This window comes from Pinus tabuliformis, chromosome Q (genome assembly GCF_031772625.1).
Source record: "Pinus tabuliformis cultivar Carrire ecotype Pingquan chromosome Q, CPIR1, whole genome shotgun sequence".
NCBI lineage: Eukaryota > Viridiplantae > Streptophyta > Pinopsida > Pinales > Pinaceae > Pinus > Pinus tabuliformis.
The window spans coordinates 385,412,100-385,435,794 of NC_142296.1; positions in this window are offsets into that span (position 1 = coordinate 385,412,100).

Sequence of the window (23,695 nt, forward strand, 5' to 3'; positions counted from 1 at the left end):
AACACAAATTGCGAGGTCAAGGAAGAAAGTCTCCAATCCTCCTAAGGATGTGTCTCCCTCTACTACTCAAATAGAAGACAATCAATTTGATGAGGCTCCAAGGCTCAATGGGAACTTTAATATATGGGAATCAAGAATGAGGAATTTCTTACAGACTCAAGGCATTGAAGTTTGGAAATCAGTGATTGCTGATAGCAGGATGGATAGAGAATCCAAGGAGTACAATGCAAAAGCAGTAAAGGCAATCTTGAATGGGCTCCCTAACTCTGTAAAGAACAATCTATGAAAAGGTTCATCAGCAAAGGGCATATGGGACAAACTTCATGATCTTCACTCAAAAGGAGCATTGACCATCAGTCAAGAAGATGATGGAAAGCTAGAAAGAAATCCAGAACCCATCATAGAAGCTGAAAATGAGAATGATGACATCAAGGCTGAAGCAGACCTAGAAGATGAAGAGAACCACCTCATACCCCTTCAAAGATGAAGTATATTGAAAGATATCATCCATAAGAGCAGATCATTGGCGATAAAGATGAAGGTGTGCAGACTCGAAGAAGGATATCAATTACACCCAAGAGAAAATTCATTGCTCTCCTATCTATGATAGAACCAGAAACATTTGCAGAAGCAAGTAAGGATCCTCACTGGGTAAAAGCAATGGAAGAAGAAATGTCCAAAATTGAGAAGAACAAGACATGGGAGCTAGTACCTCATCCAAAGGACAAAAACATAATAGGAACCAAATGGGTGTTGAAAAATAAAATGATTGAGGAAGGACAGGTTATCAGAAACAAGTCAAGACTTGTCTGCAAAGGCTATTCACAAATTGAAGGAGTTGACTTTGAAGAGACATTTACACCCGTGGCCCGTATGGAAGCTATCAGGATGTTCTTGGAATTTTCTTGCTCAAAAGGATTCAAAATCTATCAAATGGATGTGAAATCAGCATTTCTAAATGGGGAACTCAACGAGGAAGTCTACAAGGAGCAGCCAGAAGGTTTTGATCTGATAGCAGGAAAGGACCTAGTCTGTAAGTTGAAAAAGGCTTTGTATGGATTGAAACAAGCTCCTAGAGCTTGGTATGCAAGACTGGATAACTATCTCCAACAACAAGGCTTCAAAAAGGGAGTGGCTGGAAGCAATCTATACATAAAGACAGATCAAGGTAAGTTACTAGTTGCTCTTGTTTATGTCGATGATCTGATTTTTGCTAGTAATAATGATGAAATGAGCCATGAATTTTCTCAAAGCATGGCAAAAGAGTTTGAGATGTCAATGATAGGAGAGCTATCCCACTTCCTTGGACTTCAAGTATCTCAAACCAGAGCAGGATTGTGTATATCTCAAGCCAAATATCTAAAAGACATGCTTAGAAAATATGGAATGGACGACTGTGCACCCGTGAGTACACCTATGACCACAAACTACAAATTTAGCAAAGATGATGACTCCCCTCTAGTAGATGCAACTCATTACAGGTCAATGATTGGAGCCCTTCTATACTTAACAGCTACACGACCAGACATAATGCAAGCAGTAGGAATGGTGGGAAGATTTCAATCTACTCCCAAACAATCTCATTTATTAGCTGTAAAAATAATTCTCAGATATTTGAAGGGAACTTTTGATTTTGGTCTTTTGTACCCAAAGGACTCAACACTGACGGTAACTGCATACACCGATACTGATTGGGCTTGAAGTATAGATGATCGGAAGAGTACTAGTGGAAATGCATTCGTCCTAGGAGACTGTTTAGTATCTTGGCTCAGCAAAAAAGGTCATCCATATCATTATCCACAGCTGAAGCCGAGTATATTGCTGCAGTAGACTGTTGTTCTCAGATACTATGGATGAAGGAAGCTCTAAAAGATGTCGACATATGTACAGATCAACCAATTACCATTTATTGTGACAACACAAGCGCTATCAGTCTCAGCAAAAATCCAGTGATGCACTCAAGAACCAAACACATACCAATCAAGTATCGTTTCCTCCGTGAGCAAGTAGCTGAAGAAAACATCGCTCTGGAATATATCAGTACTAAGGAGCAAATAGCTGATATTTTCACAAAACCTCTTCCTCGAGAAGCATTCGAACATTTGCGTCAAAAGATGGGGGTTATTTCTTTATCATCACTCAAGTTCATTCATAAAGATGCAGCAAGACAGGGGGAGCAGTTTGACAAGGGGAGTTCGTATGCATTCCTTTGCCATTGATGTCAAAGGGCGAGAGAGGAGAAGAATATTGCCATCAATAACAAAGGGGGAGATTGTTGGACATAGATTGTCATTGATGTCAATATGGCAATATTCAAGAGGAGGAGACAGAGCCATCAGAGGAGACAGATCCATCAGAGGAGCAGACGGAGCCAAGAGGAGCAAGCGGAGCAAAGAGGAGTTATAGGAGGAGCTATATATATGCCAAAGAAGAGGAGCTATCGGAGCATATCGGAGCAAGAGGACGGAGTAGCAAATGCAGCAAACAGAGCCATATATGCCACAGTTAACACTATCGGTGGCCAGAAATCATATAAACATGCACATAACAGCTACCGGGAGCTATCAGGAGCCATATATCCACAGATAATACTATCAGGAGCTATCGGAGGAAAAACCCATATATATATACATGAACAGCTATTGGAGCAACATAAGCGGAGAAGCATAAAAACAAAGTTAAAACAGTAGAGCATATAAGCAAAGTTAATATGCGCGGACCCATGGGACCATTGCAATACGTTGCAATTTAATATCGCGTCCGTCGCATTGGGAGCATGTATCGGGAGCAGTAAAGGCGCTGCCTCCGATTGCGATAATATACGTGGACCCAATGGCATATCACAGTTTGATTGAATGCTATATCGCATCCGCGGTAATCGCGATGTATAAGGGGCTGTCAACCACAAAAAGCCGATTGGATATGTACGTGGACCCGATGCGGGATTGTGTTATGGTTGAATCTATTATCGTATCCGCCCATCGCAATGCTACATGGAAGGTTGTCTGACCAGAAGCGCCGATTGCGATAGAGGTATGGACCCGTCGGAGTTATTAAAACAATTTAAAATAATATCGCGTCCGGGTATCGGGGAATTGGCTATGTTGTATACAAATCTGTCGATTGCGATTGTAAGAGCGGACCCGATGCTATATTACGATTTGGCTTAATGTCTTATTTCGTCCATCGGCCATCAGCCATTAGCGACTGCCAATATGTTGCGAGCGTCGATTGCGATGAATGCTGCGGATCCGATACAGTTTAAATGCGGGTGAATTAAAATTGAAGTCCGGCTCTTTAATAAGTTTCGACTGTTTCACTCATATTTCCTGTGTATTTACATATTTGCCTTGTGCGTGGTTTGAAGGGCCAACGATGTCGGTGGTAATGTGACAAGTGGGCTTGCCCTGATGGTATAGTCTCTCCGAATGAAATCCTCCGTAAACATTGTAAAGCCCTGTGTATGTCAAATAATTATGGATAAAAGGAGTGTTGTTACAGGTTTAACTTGTAATAAGTATTCTCTGTGTATGTGGCCTCTCTTCCTCTTGTATGTGTCCTGTGAATATTGGAACGCTTGGATAGACAGAGGAAACTGAAGTTCGGGAAGCCAAAGAAGCAAGCAAGCGAGGAGGTAACTAAGAGAATAAGCGAGCGTTGAGGAAGCCGAAGAGCCTACGGAGAAAGGAAGCCAAAGAGCCAGCGAGTAAGAGGAAATGAATGGACAAAGGCACGGGAATGCATAAAAGCAGCAAAAACAGAGGACTGCTGAGGCTGTTGGTATTGTGAAGAACCAGAGTGTGAGATAACAGAAGCAGCAACAGTGAATGTTGTTGAAGGTTGTTGAACGCTGTGGAAAATAAGCTAGAGAAGACAGAGGAAGCGAGAGGATGCAGCAGAACAGAAAGAGGGCAGCAGGGCTAACAAGACAGCAAATAGTCGAAGGGGAGAAGCAGCCAGCTGAGATCATAAACTTGAACAAGAAGTTGTTCTTTATGCAGAGCTTAGTTCAGCTAACAGTAGACTGACTAAAGCTGCGTGAAGACATTATCAGAAGTCATGAAGGGTACTGGACACTCTGTGTGGGAAGTATGAAGAATTGGGAAGACTACTTCAAGAGAAGATTGGTTGTCATTGATACTATAGTTTGGAGACTACAGTGAAGCTATAAATAGACAGAACTCAGCAGAAAAGAGTTCTAAGAGAAGAAGTAAGCAGGATTGGAGTCCTTGGGGCTGGTGCCTCAAAAGCAAGAAGGATAGGAGTCCTTGGGTTTGGTTCCTTAGAAGTAAGCAGGATTGGAGTCCTTGGGGTCGGTGCCTCGGAATCAAGAAGGATTGGAGTCCTTGGGGTTGAAGCCTCAGAGCTGAACATGATTAAAGTCCTTGGGAGTTGGTGCTCCTAAGTCGAAGATTGGTGCCTTGGCAAAACAGAGTTGGTGCTCTGGACGTTGGAGCCTCACCAAAGTCCAAGTTGGAGCTTGGAAACTGTTTCTGACAATCTATATATTGTATCTATTTTACTACATAGTTTATATTAATAAAAGCATTTATTCTTGTTGTTCATCTTGTGTTCTGAATATATATGTTTTAACTAGTAAAACAATAGTAGGAAAAAGAAATACTGATTCACGCCCTCTCTCAGTATTTCCAACAATTGGTATCAGAGCCGGTACCTTCATTCAAAGGTTAATAGCTTGAAGGTCGACATTTAGAACACAAATGGTGAGGTCAAGGAAGAAAGTCTCCAATCCTCCTAAGGATGTGTCTCCCTCTACTACTAAAATAGAAGACAATCAATTTAATGAGGCTCCAAGGCTCAATGGGAACTTTAATATATGGGAAGCAAGAATGAGGAATTTCTTACAGACTCAAGGCATTGAAGTCTGGAAATCAGTGATTGCTGATAGTAGGATGGATAGAGAATCCAAGGAGTACAATGCAAAAGCAGTAAAGGCAATCTTGAATGGGCTCCCTAATTCTGTAAAGAACAATCTAGGAAAAGGTTCATCAACAAAGGGCATATGGGACAAACTTCATGATTTTCACTCAAAAGGAGCATGGACCATCAGTCAAGAAGATGATGGAAATCTAGAAAGAAATCCAGAACCCATCATAGAAGCTGAAAATGAGAATGATGACATCAAGGCTGAAGCAGACCTAGAAGATGAAGAGAACCACCTCATACCCCTTCAAAGATGAAGTATATTGAAAGATGTCATCCAGAAGAGCAGATCATTGGCGATAAAGATGAAGGTGTGCAAACCCAAAGAAGGATATCAATTACACCCAAGAGAAAAGTCATTGCTCTCCTATCTATGATAGAACCAAAAACATTTGCAGAAGCAAGTAAGGATGCTCACTGGGTAAAAGCAATGGAAGAAGAAGTGTCCAAAATTGAGAAGAACAAGACATGGGAGCTGGTACCTCATCCAAAGGACAAAATCATAATAGGAACCAAATGGGTGTTCAAAAATAAAATGAATGAGGAAGCACAGGTTATCAGAAACAAGGCAAGACTTGTCTGCAAAGGCTATTCACAAATTCAAGGAGTTGACTTTGAAGAGACATTTGCACCCGTGGCCTGTATGGATGCTATCAGGATGTTCTTGGCATTTGCTTGCTCAAAAGGATTCAAAATCTATCAAATCGACGTGAAATCAACATTTCTAAATGGGGAACTCAAGGAGGAAGTCTACATGGAGCAGCTAGAAGGTTTTGATCTGACAGCAGGAAAGGACCTAGTCTGTAAGTTGAAAAAGGCTTTGTACGGATTGAAACAAGCTCCTAGAGCTTGGTATGCAAGACTGGATAATTATCTCCAACAACAAGGCATCAAAAAGGGAGTGGCTGGAAGCAATCTATACATAAAGACAGATCAAGGTAAGCTACTAGTTGCTCTTGTTTATGTCGATGATCTGATTTTTGCTAGTAATAATGATGAAATGAGCCATGAATTTTCTCAAAGCATGGCAAAAGAGTTTGAGATGTCAATGATAGGAGAGCTGTCCCACTTCCTTGGACTTCAAGTATCTCAAACCAGAGCAGGATTGTGTATATCTCAAGCCAAATATCTAAAAGACATGCTCAAAAAATATGGAATGGAGGACTGTGCACCCGTGAGTACACCTATGACCACAAACTGCAAATTGAGCAAAGATGATGACTCCCCTCTAGTAGATGCAACTCATTACAGGTCAATGATTGGAGCCCTTCTATACTTAACAGCTACATGACCAGACATAATGCAAGCAGTAGGAATGGTGGGAAGATTTCAATCTGCTCCCAAACAATCTCATTTATTAGCTGTAAAAAGAATTCTCAGATATTTGAAGGGAACTTCTGATTTTGGTCTTTGGTACCCAAAGGACTCAACACTGACGGTAACTGCATACACCGATGCTGATTGGGCTGGAAGTATAGATGATCGGAAGAGCACTAGTGGAAATGCATTCTTCCTAGGAGACTGTTTAGTATCTTGGCTCAGCAAAAAACAGTCATCCATATCATTATCCACAGCCGAAGCCGAGTATATTGCTGCAACAGACTGTTGTTCTCAGATACTATGGATGAAGGAAGCTCTAAAAGATGTCAACATATGTACAGATCAACCAATTACCATTTATTGTGACAACACAAGCACTATCAGTCTCAGCAAAAATCCAGTGATGCACTCAAGAACCAAACACATACCAATCAAGTATCATTTCCTCCGTGAGCAAGTAGATGAAGAAAACATCGCTCTGGAATATATCAGTACTAAGGAGCAGATAGCTGATAATTTCACAAAACCTCTTCCTCGAGAAGCATTCGAACATCTGCGTCAAAAGATGGGGGTTATTTCTTTATCATCACTCAAGTTCATTCATAAAGATGCAGCAGGACAGGGGGAGCAGTTTGACAGGGGGAGTTCCTATGCGTTCCTTTGTCATTGATGTCAAAGGGGGAGAGAGGAGAAGAATATTGCCATCAATAACAAAGGGGGAGATTGTTGGACATAGATTGTCATTGATGTCAATATGGCAATATTCAAGAGGAGGAGACAAAGCCATCAGAGGAGCAGACGGAGCCAAGAGGAGCAAGTGGAGCAAAGAGGAGCTATAGGAGGAGCTATATATTTGCCAAAGAAGAGGAGCTATCGGAGCATATTGGAGCAAGAGGACGGAGGAGAAAATGCAGCAAACAAAGCCATATATGCCACAGTTAACACTATTTCGACAGCCAGAAATCATATAAACATGCACATAACAGCTATCGGGAGCTATCACGAGCCATATATCCACAGATAATACTATCGGGAGCTATTGGAGGAAAAACCCATATATATATACATGAACAGCTATTGGAGCAACATAAGCGGAGAAGCATAAAAACAAAGTTAAAACAGCGGAGCATATAAAGAAAGTTAATATGCGCGGACCCATGGGACCATTGCAATACGTTGCAATTTAATATCGCGTCCGTCGCGTCGGGAGCATGTATCGGGAGCGCTAAAGGCCCTGCCTCCTATTGTGATAATATACGCGGACCCGATGGCATATCATAGTTTGATTGAATGCTATATCGCATCTGCGGTAATCGTGATGTATAAGGGGCTGTCAACCACAAAAAGACGATTGCGATATGTACGCGGACCCGATGCAGGATTGTGTTATGGTTGAATCTATTATCGCATCTGCCCATCGCAATGCTACATGGAAGGTTGTCCGACTAGAAGCACCAATTGCGATAGAGGTATGGATCCGACGGAGTTATTAAAACAATTTAAAATAATATCGCGTCCGGGTATCGGGGAATTGGCTATGTTATATGCAAATCTGCCGATTGCGATTGTAAGAGCGGACCCGATGCTATATTGTGATTTGGGTTAATGTCTTATCGCGTCCATCGGCCATCGGCCATTGGCGACTGCCGATATGTTGCGAGCACCGATTTCGATGAATGTTGCGGACCCGATATAGTTTAAATGCGGGTGAATTAAAATTGAAGTCCAGCTCTTTAATAAGTTTCGACTGTTTCACTCATATTTCCTGTGTATTTACATATTTGCCTTGCGCGTGATTTGAAGGGCCAACGATGCTGGTGGTAATGTGACAAGTGGGCTCGCCCTGATGGTATAGTCTCTCTGAGTGAAAGCCTCCATAAACATTGTAATAAGTATTCTCTGTGTATGTGGCCTCTCTTCCTCTTGTATGTGTCCTGTGAATATTGGAATGCTTGGATAGACAGAGGAAACTGAAGTTCGGGAAGCTGAAGAAGCAACCAAGTGAGGAGGTAACTGAGAGAATAAGCGAGCGTTGAGGAAGCCGAAGAGCCTACGGAGAAAGGAAGCCAAAGAGCCAGCGAGTAAGAGGAAATGAATGGACAGAGGCATGGGAATGCATAAAAGCAGCAAAAACAAAGGACTGTTGAGGCTATTGGTATTGCGAAGAACCAGAGTGTGAGATAGAAGAAGCAGCAGCAGTGAATGTTGTTGAAGGCTATTGAACGCTGTGGAAAATAAGATAGAGGAGACAGAGGCAGCGAGAGGATGCAGGAGAACAGAAAGAGGGCAGCAGGGCTAACAAGACAGCAAATAGTCGAAGGGGAGAAGCAGCCAGCTGAGATCATAAGCTTGAACAAGAAGTTGTTCTTTATGCAGAGCTTAGTTCAGCTAACAGTAGACTGACTAAAGCTGCGTGAAGACATTATCAGAAGTCATGAAGGGTACTGGACACTCTGTGTGGGCAGTATGAAGAATTGGGAAGACTACTTCAAGAGAAGACTGGTTGTCATTGATACTGTAGTTTGGAGACTACAGTGAAGCTGTAAATAGACAGAACTCAGCAGAAAAGAGTTCTGAGAGAAGAAGTAAGTAGGATTGGAGTCCTTGGTGCTGGTGCCTCAAAAGCAAGAAGGATAGGAGTCCTTGGGGTTGGTGCCTCAGAAGTAAGCAGGATTGGAGTCCTTGGGGTCGGTACCTCAGAAGCAAGAAGGATTGGAGTCCTTGGGGTTGGAGCCTCAGAACTGAACAAGATTGAAGTCCTTGGGAGTTGGTACTCCTAAGTCGAAGATTGGTGTCTTGGCAAAATGGAGTTGGTGCTCTGGAGGTTGGAGCCTCATCAAAGTCCAAGTTGGAGCTTGGCAACTGTTTGTGACGATCTATATATTGTATATATTTTACTGCATAGTTTATATTAATAAAAGCATTTATTCTTGCTGTTCATCTTGTGTTCTGAATATATATGTTTTAACTGGTAAAACAATAGTGTGAAAAAGAAATACTGATTCACCCCCCCTCTCAGTATTTCCAACAATTGGTATCAGAGCCGGTACCTTCATTCAAAGCTTAACAACTTGAAGGTCGACATTTAGAACACAAATGGCGAGGTCAAGGAAGAAAGTCTCCAATCCTCCTAAGGATGTGTCTCCCTCTACTACTAAAATAGAAGACAATCAATTTAATGAGGCTCCAAGGCTTAATGGGAACTTTAATATATGGGAAGAAAGAATGAGGAATTTCTTACAGACTCAAGGCATTGAAGTTTGGAAATCAGTGATTGCTGATAGCAGGATGGATAGAGAATCCAAGGAGTACAATGCAAAAGCAGTAAAGGCAATCTTGAATGGGCTCCCTAATTCTGTAAAGAACAATCTAGGAAAAGGTTCATCAGCAAAGGGCATATGGGACAAACTTCATGATCTTCACTCAAAAGGAGCATTGACCATCAGTCAAGAAGATGATGGAAATCTAGAAAGAAATCCAAAACCCATCATAGAAGCTGAAAATCAGAATGATGGCATCAAGGCTAAAGCAGACCTAGAAGATGAAGAAAACCACCTCATACCCCTTCAAAGATGAAGTATATTGAAAGATATCATCCAGAAGAGCAGATCATTGGCGATAAAGATGAAGGTGTGTAGACCCGAAGAAGGATATCAATTACACCCAAGAGAAAAGTCATTGCTCTCCTATCTATGATAGAACCAGAAACATTTGCAGAAGCAAGTAAGGATCCTCACTGGGTAAAAGCAATGGAAGAAGAAATGTCCAAAATTGAGAAGAACAAGACATGGGAGCTGGTACCTCATCCAAAGGAAAAAAACATAATAGGAACCAAATGGGTGTTCAAAAATAAAATGAATGAGGAAGGACAGGTTATCAGAAACAAGGCAAGACTTGTCTGCAAAGGCTATTCACAAATTGAAGGAGTTGACTTTGAAGAGACATTTCCACCCATGGCCCATATGGAAGCTATCAGGATGTTCTTGGCATTTTCTTGCTCAAAAGGATTCAAAAACTATCAAATGGACGTGAAATTAGCAATTCTAAATGGGGAACTCAAGGAGGAAGTCTACATGGAGCAGCCAGAAGGTTTTGATCTGACAGCAGGAAAGGACCTAGTCTGTAAGTTGAAAAAGGCTTTGTACGGATTGAAACAAGCTCCTAGAGCTTGGTATGCAAGACTGGATAACTATCTCCAACAACAAGGCCTCAGAAAGGAAGTGGCTAGAAGCAATCTATACATAAAGATAGATCAAGGTAAGTTACTAGTTGCTCTTGTTTATGTCGATGATCTGATTTTTGCTAGTAATAATGATGAAATGAGCCATGAATTTTCTCAAAGCATGGCAAAAGAGTTTGATATGTCAATGATAGGAGAGCTGTCCCACTTCCTTGGACTTCAAGTATCTCAAACCAGAGCAGGATTGTGTATATCTCAAGCCAAATATCTAAAAGACATGCTCAAAAAATATGAAATGGAGGACTGTGCACCCGTGAGTACACCTATGACCACAAACTGCAAATTGAGCAAAGATGATGACTCCCCTCTAGTAGATGAAACTCATTATAGGTCAATGATTGGAACCCTTCTATACTTAACGGCTACACAACCAGACATAATGCAAGCAGTAGGAATGGTGGGAAGATTTCAATCTGCTCCCAAACAATCTCATTTATTAGTTGTAAAAAGAATTCTTAGATATTTGAAGGGAACTTATGATTTTGGTCTTTGGTACCCAAAGGACTCAACACTGACGGTAACTGCATACACCGATGCTGATTGGGCTGGAAGTATAGATGATCGGAAGAGCACTAGTGGAAATGCATTCTTCCTAGGAGACTGTTTAGTATCCTGGCTCAGCAAAAAACAGTCATCCATATCATTATCCACAGCCGAAGCCGAGTATATTGTTTCAGCAGACTGTTGTTCTCAGATACTATGGATGAAGGAAGCTCTAAAAGATGTCGACATATGTACAGATCAACCAATTACCGTTTATTGTGACAACACAAGCGCTATCAGTCTCAGCAAAAATCCAGTGATGCACTCAAGAACCAAACACATACCAATCAAGTATCATTTCCTCCGTGAGCAAGTAGCTGAACAAAACATCGCTCTGGAATATATCAGTACTAAGGAGCAGATAGCTGATATTCATAGAAAATTTTAGGGGCGAATGTTCGCCCTTTGGCGAAATTAAGGGGTTTTAAATTTTTAGTGGGCGAATATTTTGTATCATAGTACATTTTTACAAATCACCTCAAATATCCCACCTTATTTTATGGGAGAGCCTAAAAAAGGTAAATTTAGCCCTTGAAATTAGGAGTTACAACCTTCCATTCGCCCATTTTCAAAAATAGGTTTTATTTAAGTGAATCCATTCGCCCATTTTCAAGAATATGTTTCATTTAAGTGAATCCTATGGGCCAAAGGCCCAAATACCATATTTATAAAAGAGGTATGGTAAATTAATAAAAATATAAATAAATGAGAGGTATGGTAAATAAATAAAACATTTTTTATATTTACTCCATAAGTCACCTTATATACATGCAAGGGTGTAAACAAATAAAAATATTAGTAAAGTGGAGGTATGGTAAATAAATAAAACGTCTTTTTATACTTACTCAAAAGGTATGGTAAATAAATAAAAATATAAATAAACTAGACGCATGGTAAATAAATAAAACCTCTTTTTATATTTAGTCCATAACCCTCGTTTTATTCTTGAAGGCTCAAGAAAGAGGTTTTATTTAAGTGAATCCTATGGGCCAAATACCATATTTGTAAAAGAGGTATGGTAAATTAATAAAAATATAAATAAACGAGAGGTATGGTAAAAAAATAAAACAATTTTTTATATTTACTCCATAAGTCACCTTATATTTACGAACACTCAAAAAATGCATTATATTTAGGTGAAACCTATGGGCAAAATACTATGGGAGAAATACCATGGACTAGATTGTTATTAATACAATGCAAAAAAACCATTATTAACCCTAATATTAGTGTTAATAAAAATAAAAATGGCACATGGTATTGACCCATGGTATTCACCAAAATGGCACATGGTATTGACCCATGGTATTCACCTGGAATGTAGCCTATTTAAATGGGGGAATTAAACTAGAATAGATCCATCTTTACTCTAGATCTACTAACCCCGAGAGGTATCAAATCTCCTGATATGCAAACTAGCATGGAGTGAAAAAATATTTGATCCGATCAAGAATAAAAATGGATGTTGTAATTTAATGTAGGTTAAACATTTTAGCTTAGTTAAAATAAAAAATAAAATAAAATCAACTATTAATTTTATTAATTTTTATAAATTACTAATAGTAATTTTTAAGCTCCAGGTTTATGATAACCCATGGTATTGACCCATGGTAATACCATGGTATTCATGTGAGCATAGACTATTTAAAGGGGAAATTCTATCATCTTAGATCCATCTTAATTTTGGGTCTACCAAGTGCTTAGAGGGATAAATAGATTTCATCCCCCTAAGAGTGGTAGATGTGGAGTTAAGATGGATATAGGTTGGTTTTTATGATAATGAAGATATTAAATAGACTTAGGAAATTATATTGTAAAAACATCTTAAGGTGAATGGTTAAAGCATAGACATTGGACAAGTATATTTGTATACTTCTGTTTTAAACTGAAACAAATCCAGGGCTAAAAGGAATGGATTGATTGCACTAGTCATCCTTCTATAACTTTCCAACATATGCTGGAGTAAACAGATTGTAATTTGGGTAATTTTTCTAATTGCAAACAGGAACATACTTGTGTATTGGCAGGGTGGTTACGAGGTCCCTAGAAGTGATGAATTTGAATTTTTCTTGGTTTTATATATAGTATCAGGTTTTTTCTCATGCTTTCTGTGAATGGCACGGGTGAATTTTATCCTACACCCACTAGGTTATTGATATGTAATTTTGGTAATTTTGATTTCAAAAGATATTTTAAAGAAATGCAATGATTTCATCTGTGTATTCAATAAACCCAAGATTTTATAATTGAGTAAAATTTTCGCCATGCCTCGTGAGAGATTCGCCAAAAAATTATATATACATATCATATTATTGATAAAATCGCCTTCCATTTTTCCTATATACCATGGAGATTCGCCCATTTATTATACATGTAAATTTAGGGGGGGTTCTTAAAATTTTCCCTGCTGATATTTTCACAAAACCTCTTCCTCGAGAAGCATTCGAACATCTGCGTCAAAAGATGGGGGTTATTTCTTTATCATCACTCAAGTTCATTCATAAAGACGCAACAGGACAGGGGGAGCAGTTTGACAGGGGGAGTTCATATGCATTCCTTTACCATTGATGTCAAAGGGGGAGAGAGGAGAAGAATATTGCCATCAATAACAAAGGGGGAGATTGCTGGACACAAATTGTCATTGATGTCAATATGGCAATATTCAAGAGGAGGAGACAGAGCCATCAGAGGAGACAGACCCATCAGAGGAGCAGACGGAGCCAAGAGGAGCAAGTGGAGCAAAGAGGAGCTATAGGAGGAGCTATATATATGCCAAAGAAGAGGAGCTATCAGAGCATATCGGAGGAAGAGGACGGAGGAGCAAATGCAGCAAACAGAGCCATATATGCCACAGTTAACACTATCGGCGGCCATAAATCATATAAAAATGCACATAACAGCTATCAGGAGCTATCAGTAGCCATATATCCACAGATAATACTATCGGGAGCTATCAGAGGAAAAACCCATATATATATACATGAACAGCTATTGGAGCAACATAAGCAGAGAAGCATAAAAACAATGTTAAAACAGTGGAGCATATAAACAAAGTTAATATGCGCGGACCCATGGGACCATTGCAATACGTTGCAATTTAATATCACGTCCATCGCATCGGGAGCATGTATCGGGAGGGGTGAAGTCCCTGCCTCCAATTGCGATAATATACACGAACCAGATGGCATATCACAGTTTGATTGAATGCTATATCACATCCGCGGTAATCGTGATGTATAAGGGGCTGTCAACCAAAAAAATCCGATTGCGATATGTACACAGACCCGATGCGGGATTGTGTTATGGTTGAATCTATTATCGCATCCGCCCATCGCAATGCTACATGGAAGGTTGTTTGATCGGAAGCGCCGATTGCGATAGAGGTATGGACCTGACGGAGTTATTAAAACAATTTAAAATAATATCGCGTCCGAGTATTGGGTAATTGGCTATGTTATATGCAAATCTGCCGATTGCGATTGTAAGAGCGGACTTGATGCTATATTGCGATTTGGCTTAATTTCTTATCGCATCCATCGGCCATTGGCCATTGGCGACTACCGATATGTTGTGAGCGCCGATTGCGATGAATGCTACAGACCCGATACAGTTTAAATGCGGGTGAATTAAAATTGAAGTTTGGCTCTTTAATAAGTTTCCACTGTTTCACTCATATTTCCTGTGTATTTACATATTTGCCTTGCGCGTGGTTTGAAGGGCCAACGATGCCGGTGGTAATGTGACATGTGGGCTCGCCCTAATGGTATAGTCTCTCCGAATGAAAGCCTCCGTAAACATTGTAAAGCCCTGTGTATGTCAAATAATTATGGATAAAAGGAGCGTTGTTACAGGTTTAACTTGTAATAAGTATTCTCTGTGTATGTGGCCTCTCTTCCTCTTGTATGTGTCCTGTGAATATTGGAACGCTTGGATAGACAGAGGAAACTGAAGTTCGGGAAGCCGAAGAAGCAAGCAAGCGAGGAGGTAACTGAGAGAATAAGCGAGCGTTGAGGAAGCCGAAGAGCCTACGGAGAAAGGAAGCCAAAGAGCCAGCGAGTAAGAGGAAATGAATGGACAGAGGCACAGGAATGCATAAAAGCAGCAAAAACAAAGGACTGTTGAGGCTGTTGGTATTGCGAAGAACCAGAGTGTGAGATAGCAGAAGCAGCAGCAGTGAATGTTGTTGAAGGCTGTTGAACGCTATGGAAAATAAGCTAGAGGAGACAGAGGCAGCGAGAGGATGCAACAGAACAGAAAGAGGGCAGCAGGGCTAACAAGACAGCAGATAGTCGAAGGGGAGAAGCAGCCAGCTGAGATCATAAGCTTGAACAAGAAGTTGTTCTTTATGCAGAGCTTAGTTCAGATAATAGTTGACTGACTAAAGCTGCGTGAAGACATTATCAGAAGTCATGAAGGGTACTGGACACTCTGTGTGGGCAGTATGAAGAATTGGGAAGACTACTTCAAGAGAAGACTGGTTGTCATTGATACTGTAGTTTGGAGACTACAGTGAAGCTGTAAATAGATAGAACTCAACAGAAAAGAGTTCTGAGAGAAGAAGTAAGCAGGATTGGAGTCCTTGGGGTTGGTGCCTCAAAAGCAAGAAGGAAAGGAGTCCTTGGGGTTGGTGCCTCAGAAGTAAGCAGGATTGGAGTCCTTGGGGTCGGTGCCTCAGAAGCAAGAAGGATTGGAGTCCTTGGGGTTGAAGCCTCAGAACTGAACAGGATTGAAGTCCTTGGGAGTTGGTGCTCCTAAGTCCAAGATTGGTGTCTTGGCAAAACAGAGTTGGTGCTCTGGAGGTTGGAGCCTCACCAAAGTCCAAGTTGGAGCTTGGCAACTGTTTGTGACAATCTATATATTGTATCTATTTTACTGCATAGTTTATATTAATAAAAGCATTTATTCTTGTTGTTCATCTTGTGTTCTGAATATATATGTTTTAACTGGTAAAAAAATAGTGGGAAAAAGAAATACTGATTCAACCCCCCCTCAGTATTTCCAACAACAATTTCATATTGTCTAGCTTTTAATCTCGAGGCCCTTTTCTTTGTGTAATTTAATTGCATTGGGGCATATCCATTTCTTAAGTAAAATATGATATTAGCATATCTTGACTTAGTGTCATTAAGGCTTACCTCATAGACTTGTACATCGTCAACTAAATACTGTAATGCTAATAGATTTGGTGCTCCTGCCAACATCCTGCAAAAACCTTGACCTTTTACAATATTTGCTAGTCTGATTTCAATGTCATATTCTTGCATAGTTGTAACCCAATTTGCTCTTTTCTCACTTACATCCCTTTGTATTAACAAATTTCTCATTGCTAAGAATGGTACTATTACTTTGGTGTGGGTTTTAAGGAGAAACGGTCTGAAGTGTTTTATCGATTTGAAAATAGCAAAAGATTTTTTTCAACGTCTGAGTAATTCAATTCAACTCCCTGCAAATTGGAGCTAAAGAAAGAGATTGGGGCTTCAAATTTTTCTTCATTTACTTGTGCCAATATGGTTGCATATGATTTCTCGGAAGCGAAAGTATATAAAATGAAATGATTTGAAAAATCCGGCGTTGCTAAAGATGGGGCATTTATGATTTCTTTTTTGATCAAGTTAAAGGCTTCATGTTCTGAGTGTCCCCATTTAAACAGAGAATTTTTCTTTATCATGGATTGAAGAGGTAAAACAATTCTTGAGAAGTTAGGGACAAATCCTTTAACAAAATTTATCTAACCTAGGAAAGATTGCATTGATTTTTTGTTATGCAGTAAAGGTATTTTAGAGATTTCTCTAATTCTGTTAGGGTCAATATGAATCCCTGCTTTGAACACAATGAATCCAAGGAGCTTTCCTTGAATTAACATGAAAAAAGACTTCTTGGGATTAAGATAAATCCCATGCCTTTGGCAATGTTCAAATATTTGCTTTAAATCCCTTAGATGATTACTGCACATTCTGGAATATATAGTTATATCATCTAAGTAGATTACTACTGATTTGTTTACTAAACCTTTGAAGGCTATGTCCATGGCTCTATGGAAAGTGGCACCGGCATTGATTAGTCCAAATGGCATCTTTTGATAAGAATAAGTGCCCCATTTTGTCTTGAATGTAGTTTTCAGCTAGTCATCTGGATGTACTAAGATCTAATTATAACCTGAGAATCCATCCAAGAAAGACATTAGTTCTGGGCCTGCAACTAACTGCATTATCTGTTCCATGGGAGGAAATGAGAAATTTTCCTTTTGGCAAGCTTTATTGAGGTTGCGGAAATATATATATATCCGAATATCACCGTTATTTTTTCTAACTGGGACAAGATTGGAGACCCACTAGGAATGTCTAGCAAGAAAAATAATCTTGGTGTTCAGCAGTTTATTCAATTCAAATTTAATCTGACTTTCTAAATTAGCATGGATCTTCCTTAATTTCTGTTGAATAGGTCTTTCATCAGATTGCATGGGAATAGTATGTTGAATGATAGAGGTGTCATATGCCTTAAGATCTTCATATTTCCATGCAAAGACATTCTTGTACCTCTTCAAAAAACCTATAAAGGCTAATTTTTCATCTGACGTAAGTCCGAGACCTAGATTAATATTTGGATGCTTTAGGTCAATCCCAAGATTAATCAATTCAAACCTCAGAGTTGAACTCCGAAGTTTTGAATTGATGGGTCGTTTAAATCTGTCTTTGAGGTCATATAAATATTTCAACTTAACTACATATTTTGGTATAACGTTATTGATTATTTCCTGTTTAGGTTGGTTATCATGCTAGTCTTCATCAACTATTTGTTTGTCATAAGAGCCTTCTAAAGTCAAGAATCTTATGATATCCGTATCGTTATTAAATACTCTCCAGTTGGTGATATTATCGAGAATAGAAGGCCTAAAAATCATTTCAATGGAGAATCGATCAGGGCATTAATCCTCTGGTGGAATAATCTTGGAAGCGACATTAGCTAGAAGATCGGAAATAGAATTTTTGAGTCTTGGAATAAGGGAAATATTAAAGACTATAAAGTGAGAGCTCAAGTCTTGGACTAACGACTGATAGTGTTTCAAATGTCCTGACAAGCAGTGTATAGTATTTCTCACCTGCTTTATTACAATTTCTGAATATCCAAATACTTGGAGGTGTTTGATATTAAGGCCAATTACCTTATACAAACCTTGAACTAGTGCTTCATATTCAGCAGTGTTATTTGTGCAATAAAATTCAAGTCTGCATGCTAACATAGTCTTTTCCCCCTCTGGGCTAACTAGTATGCATCCTGCTCCTCCTCCATCATTGGATTTAGATCCATAAAAAAATAATTTCCAAAATAAAGAGCTAACTACAGGGTTATCTACAAAATTTACGCATTAAGAAGTGTCTGTTTGGGAAAAAATTTCGACTTGAGACACACCAAAGTTTTCTAAGAAAGGTGAAGTGTAAGCATTGAAATTCCCTAGAAATAATTCTATTGAGTAGTTTCTGATGATATTGTTACTATATGCGACTAGTTCATTTTTTCCTTCTAGCTCTGTGACTATGTACTTTTGATGTTTCTCGTGATCAACCCTTATTTTATTTGGCTTGCCATTATAGGGAAGCCACATGTGAGACCAGTCAGTTGCAAAATAACCATGATGTTTTTCTGACCAGTCTCTACTAAGGATTAAGCCATAGAACTCAGGAATATCAGCTACCAGTATGTCAATGACTTGACAAACTTTAGGATTTGATGAAAATATGATGTTTACTTGATTAAGTTCCCCAACAACTTCTACTTGAGATTGATCTAACTGTACTATATGTATAACAAATTTTTTAGGCTGAACATTCCACTTTGCACAAACTGTTCTAGGTAAGATGTTAGATGAAACTCCTGAAGCAACCAAACAATTGTGTAAGTTCTTATTAAAGACTTCAAAAGTAAGGAGGAATGGCGGAGTATGAGATTTATGTCTTCCTCCAATTAGAGCGATGTCGGTTGGATCAATCTTGTTTAAAGATGTGCTAGGGGGCCTTCCCATTTCTTGTGCGACTTGCGAGATCACGGCAACAGGAAGTGGTGCAGTAGGTACTACTTTGAGTTCCTTAAGGAGTAGCTTTTGTTGATGCTTTAATTTTCTAAGATCATGAAAGGTGATGTTTTCCCTAGACTTCTTCATATCATCAACAATATTATATTCCATTTCATCAGAAACTATCAGAGTTTTAGGTGAAGGTGAAGAATCCAATTGAGAAGGAGTAGTTTGAGTGGATTTTGGTGAAGACTTATTACCTGTTGTTTTGTCCCTAGGAGGTGGCATTGTAGCCTTCTGCTTTGAATTTGTTTGTGACAAATCAATAGGGTTTTTACTTCAGGTAGTGACAGGAAATTCTTCTTGAGTTTCCTCATTGGGAAGGATAAAATCCCACATTCATTGTAACTCTGCCACTTCTTCATCGTTTGATTGTTCTTCATTTTTTGAAACTTCATCCTCCTCTCCATCTGATTTGGCATTTGATATAGCATTTGGAGGTTTAGGATCAGCAGGGGAATTCCTTTTAAATGGTCTAAAATATTTCTTAGAGGAAGTCTCTGCTACCTGTTTTTTGATATCAACCATTTCGTTAGACATGGTCTTGAGGACTTTCTATAACCCTTCAAGATCAAAAGGATCTTTAGGTGGTTTCTTCTTGGAGTCATCCCTAAAAGTCACTTTCTTAGATTTTCATTCTTCTAATGTGTTTTTCTTTTCTATAGCTAGAATGTGTTTTTCCACAGTTATTGCCTCTTTCATATTTTCTGCCAAAGTCGGTTTGGCAACTCTATCAATGAAAATAGTTGTGTTTGAAGGTAGAGCAGAAATATACCACTCATTTTGGACCTCATCGCTGGGCTTAGATGTTGTTGGTATCTTATTCAATAATTTATTGAAGCGAGAGTTGAAGTCTTTAATGGGTTCTTTCGGTTCGGCTTTTAAATTGGAGAGATCATTGATTAGGGTAGCTGTAGATCTATCATCTCCAAATTTAGTTAAAAACTTCTCTTGGAAGGAAACCCAACTATTAATAGAACCTGATGGTAATGAGAAGTACCATGATCCTACTTCTCCATGTAAAGTATATGGAAATAATCTTAAAACTACATCCTCTTCCACTACTTCATTCAAGTTAATGGACAACATGAAATTGTTTATATGTTTCTCAGCAAGTAAGCCATTAGAAGGATTGAATTTGGGTAACCATTTCTTTGGATGAGCTAGCAATTGATGTAAAGGCCCAACCATCCAAACAACTCCTAGTCTTTTCCATGGCCTTGGAGGATTCTGTGCCATTACTGGTATGTGAGTAGGAGAAGGTGTAGCAGTGGTTGAATGTGATTGGGTAGAGGAGGATGTAGTTTATGTACCTTTGTGAATCACAATCTAGAGTTGTGAGGCAGATGATTGATATTGTGATGGTATAGATGTAATGAATGGAGATGAAGATTGTGTCGATGAAACAACCTAGCTGTGAGATTCAGATGGTGTTTTCTTAGCTTTCTTACGGCTTGGCAGAGGGAATTTGAATAGGGGGATTCCAAGTTTTTCACTCTGTTCTCTAGTTAACCATTGAGATGGGGTAAACTGAGAGGTAACACTATCTTGGGATAACTCAGATTCTTCTTGAGATAACGAAATCCCCTATAATTTATGAATCAAAGATTGGACTTCAGGGGCTTCAGTAGAAGAAGAATGATCTATCTTTTTTGGGATTTCAACAGTGGGTTCTGTAATTTTCTTTGCAACTTCTCACTTAGGATTAGGGGATTTGGAATGCTTTCGAGAAGTTGGAGGTGATGGTGAGGGATTTTTACTCTTAGAATGGCCTATTGATTTGGATTTACTTGCCATTAATGGTCAGAACCTCCTTCTAGAGCCAAAATGTTGAAGCCTCGAAAATTGTTGCTTCAACATGGGGGAAAACCACCCGATCCAGACCTTGGTTGGCAGCTCCTTTTTCATTTGGTGTAGTGGCTCTGACTAGGGATAATGGGACAAATTTCCCAATCTAATTTATAATAGTGTCGATGGGGTGATATCTTATATTTTGGAGTAATGTTTAAGCTAAAAGTAATCTAATCTAAACTAATAATCACATGCATTTATCCTATTTTAAACACTATCTAATTATGACCACACCCGAGAATAGATTGAAGTATGTGATCTACAATAATGTCCAAAAGCAATTAGTAATAAAGATCATTCAATTGCAGTAAGAAGTGAAATCATTTAACAATAAACGTTTCATGTAAAAAGTTAGCTGAAATGATTGTGAAAGATATATCACATAAGAAATTATTCGTGTATTCAACATAAAATATAGGCCATCATCATACAAAAGTGCAATAATGCTAACCAAGATTCAAATTTTCATACATAAACAATCTAAAGTGAAATTATTGCTTAATACATAAGTAAAAGAGAATTATGAGATAAAAGTACCATTTATAATACGTCCTACTCATGTGGTTCAGCAATATTGATCTACTTTCAATCCATCCAACACCATCTAAGACTAAAAAAGTGCAATTTTAGTAGAAGATGCCAAATAAGATAAAAATAAATCATGTTCCATTCATTTCACCAAAACCTCCTCAAAGGGACAGAAGTGCATGTTTTGAAGATTGCTTCTGATAAAATTTCTGGACTCCTCTCTAAATTCATGAGAGGGGTTTAAATACTAAACTATAAAACTAAAAATAGATTATTACAAAAAATAGTTGAGGAGGTTTAAAGGACCTTCCTCAAATTATGCAAAATAAAACAAAAATAGAAATGAGCATGGTGACTAACTATTATACATTTGATCTTTTAGATTGCAAATGTCCGTCATGGGCTTGAGCTGTGTCATTTGGCCGAATTCATCTTTCAACTACTCAGTGAACACGGCATCAGTCAATGTTGGCACCATTTTCTCCATAGAAGTGGTTAGGCATTGCAGGGTCATCCACTAGCTGTGAGGTTTCACTAAATGTCACCAATATGCTTCCCAGTTTAACCTGGTCATTTACCTAATTGCTTATGCTTTTTCTTCTATTGCCTACCTCCATTGTTGTTCAAGCTATTTTACATTAGGGAGAAAACCCGGAATGGACTCTGCCACAAGGTTGGCGCTATGTAAATTTTCATTAATATTTTTGATAACTCCACTTGTTTCTGTTGCTGCGTCTGTTGTTGCCTTTTCTTCCTCTCTAAGACGAGAATCAAAGTTTGCAAATAAGATTTCTTTCTCTGACTCTTCCAGTTTAGGTAGGTCAGCCTTTCTCCGATCTTCTGAATTCTACCAGGTAATGAAGTCGGAGACTTTTTTCAATATTTCATCATATTCAAGTCTCATTTCAATGACTTGACTTGACAATTTGTTGCTTGTTTCACAATAAGAATTCCACTGCGAAATCTTCTAGCACAATAGTTCCTTTTGGTGCATCAGCTGGGAGTCAAGGCCAAGCACTTCAGTAATAAACTGATCAATTTTTGGATCATTTTTATGTATATCAGTTATTTCTTGTATTTGCACTTCCTTCTCTACAAAGTTGTCTTGATGTTTTATTTGCATCTGCTCGAACTCTTGTTGAAGCTTAGTTAACTGTGTCTCTGCTTGCTGGTCATATTTTGCTTGTTGTAATTATTGTTCAAGTGACATAATTTTATCTTCTTTTTCCTTAAGAAACATTTGTACCTCTGTTGCTTTGTCGATGGTCATTGTAGCGTAGGCACCTGCAAACTGTGACAGTCTAGTAAGGTTCACGAATGGGTCGATGGGTGAGCCTTTCGAGACAACATCCATAGGTTCATTATCAGGAGTAGTAACAACAGTAGAATCCAACTTCCTTTTCTTCCTTTGTCTTTTAACAACTGCTTTGTGTTGCGGGCTATAAAACACATCTAGAGGGGGAATCTCCTCAATTCGCAAAACAATTTCAGAGGTGGGAGTAATAGGGTTGTGCTCTACTTCTTGAGCATTTACAGTCTCCTTTGCTCTAATTTCTTGAGTTTCTTTCTGTTGTGTATTTTTCAACTCTGGTGTTCATTCCTCTGTATGGAGCCTTTTATTAAAGTTGTCCCATTCTTCCTCTAAATCAATCACTAGAGGTTTTATTGGCTGGGTGGAGGTGGAATGGATTTTAGCCTGTTTGCTAGCTAAAGTTTGCTCAGCTATCTTTTCTGTAGATTGGGCTATATATTTTTCCAACTCCCTGCTTCTGCTTTTCCCATTTTGTGATGACTTCTCTAACTCCCTGGTAGATTTCTCTTGGTATTCTGCTCTAGAATTAGTTTTAGAATTTTCTTTGGAATCTCCTTCTAGACTTACACTGGGACTAGCCTCCCTCATTGGTTTAATCAATAATTGGTCCAATGGGACCTTCGTTGGCCTCCTTTCTCTATACTTGTAAAAGGTTTCAAGATCTTCATGGTCAAAAAGTAATTGTGCCATATGCTTCACCTCTATGAAGGTGTTCTTTTGTAAAAATATGTCATCAAATGAATCTTCCTCATTACTGAATACTTTTATTTTTACCATGGTGGTAAAATATTTGATAGTGTCGAATGGGTCATATTGCCTTCCTGGGAATTTATGAAACTGCAGAGATAACATAATCTCTGCTTCTTTGAATGCATGCCCCCGGTCA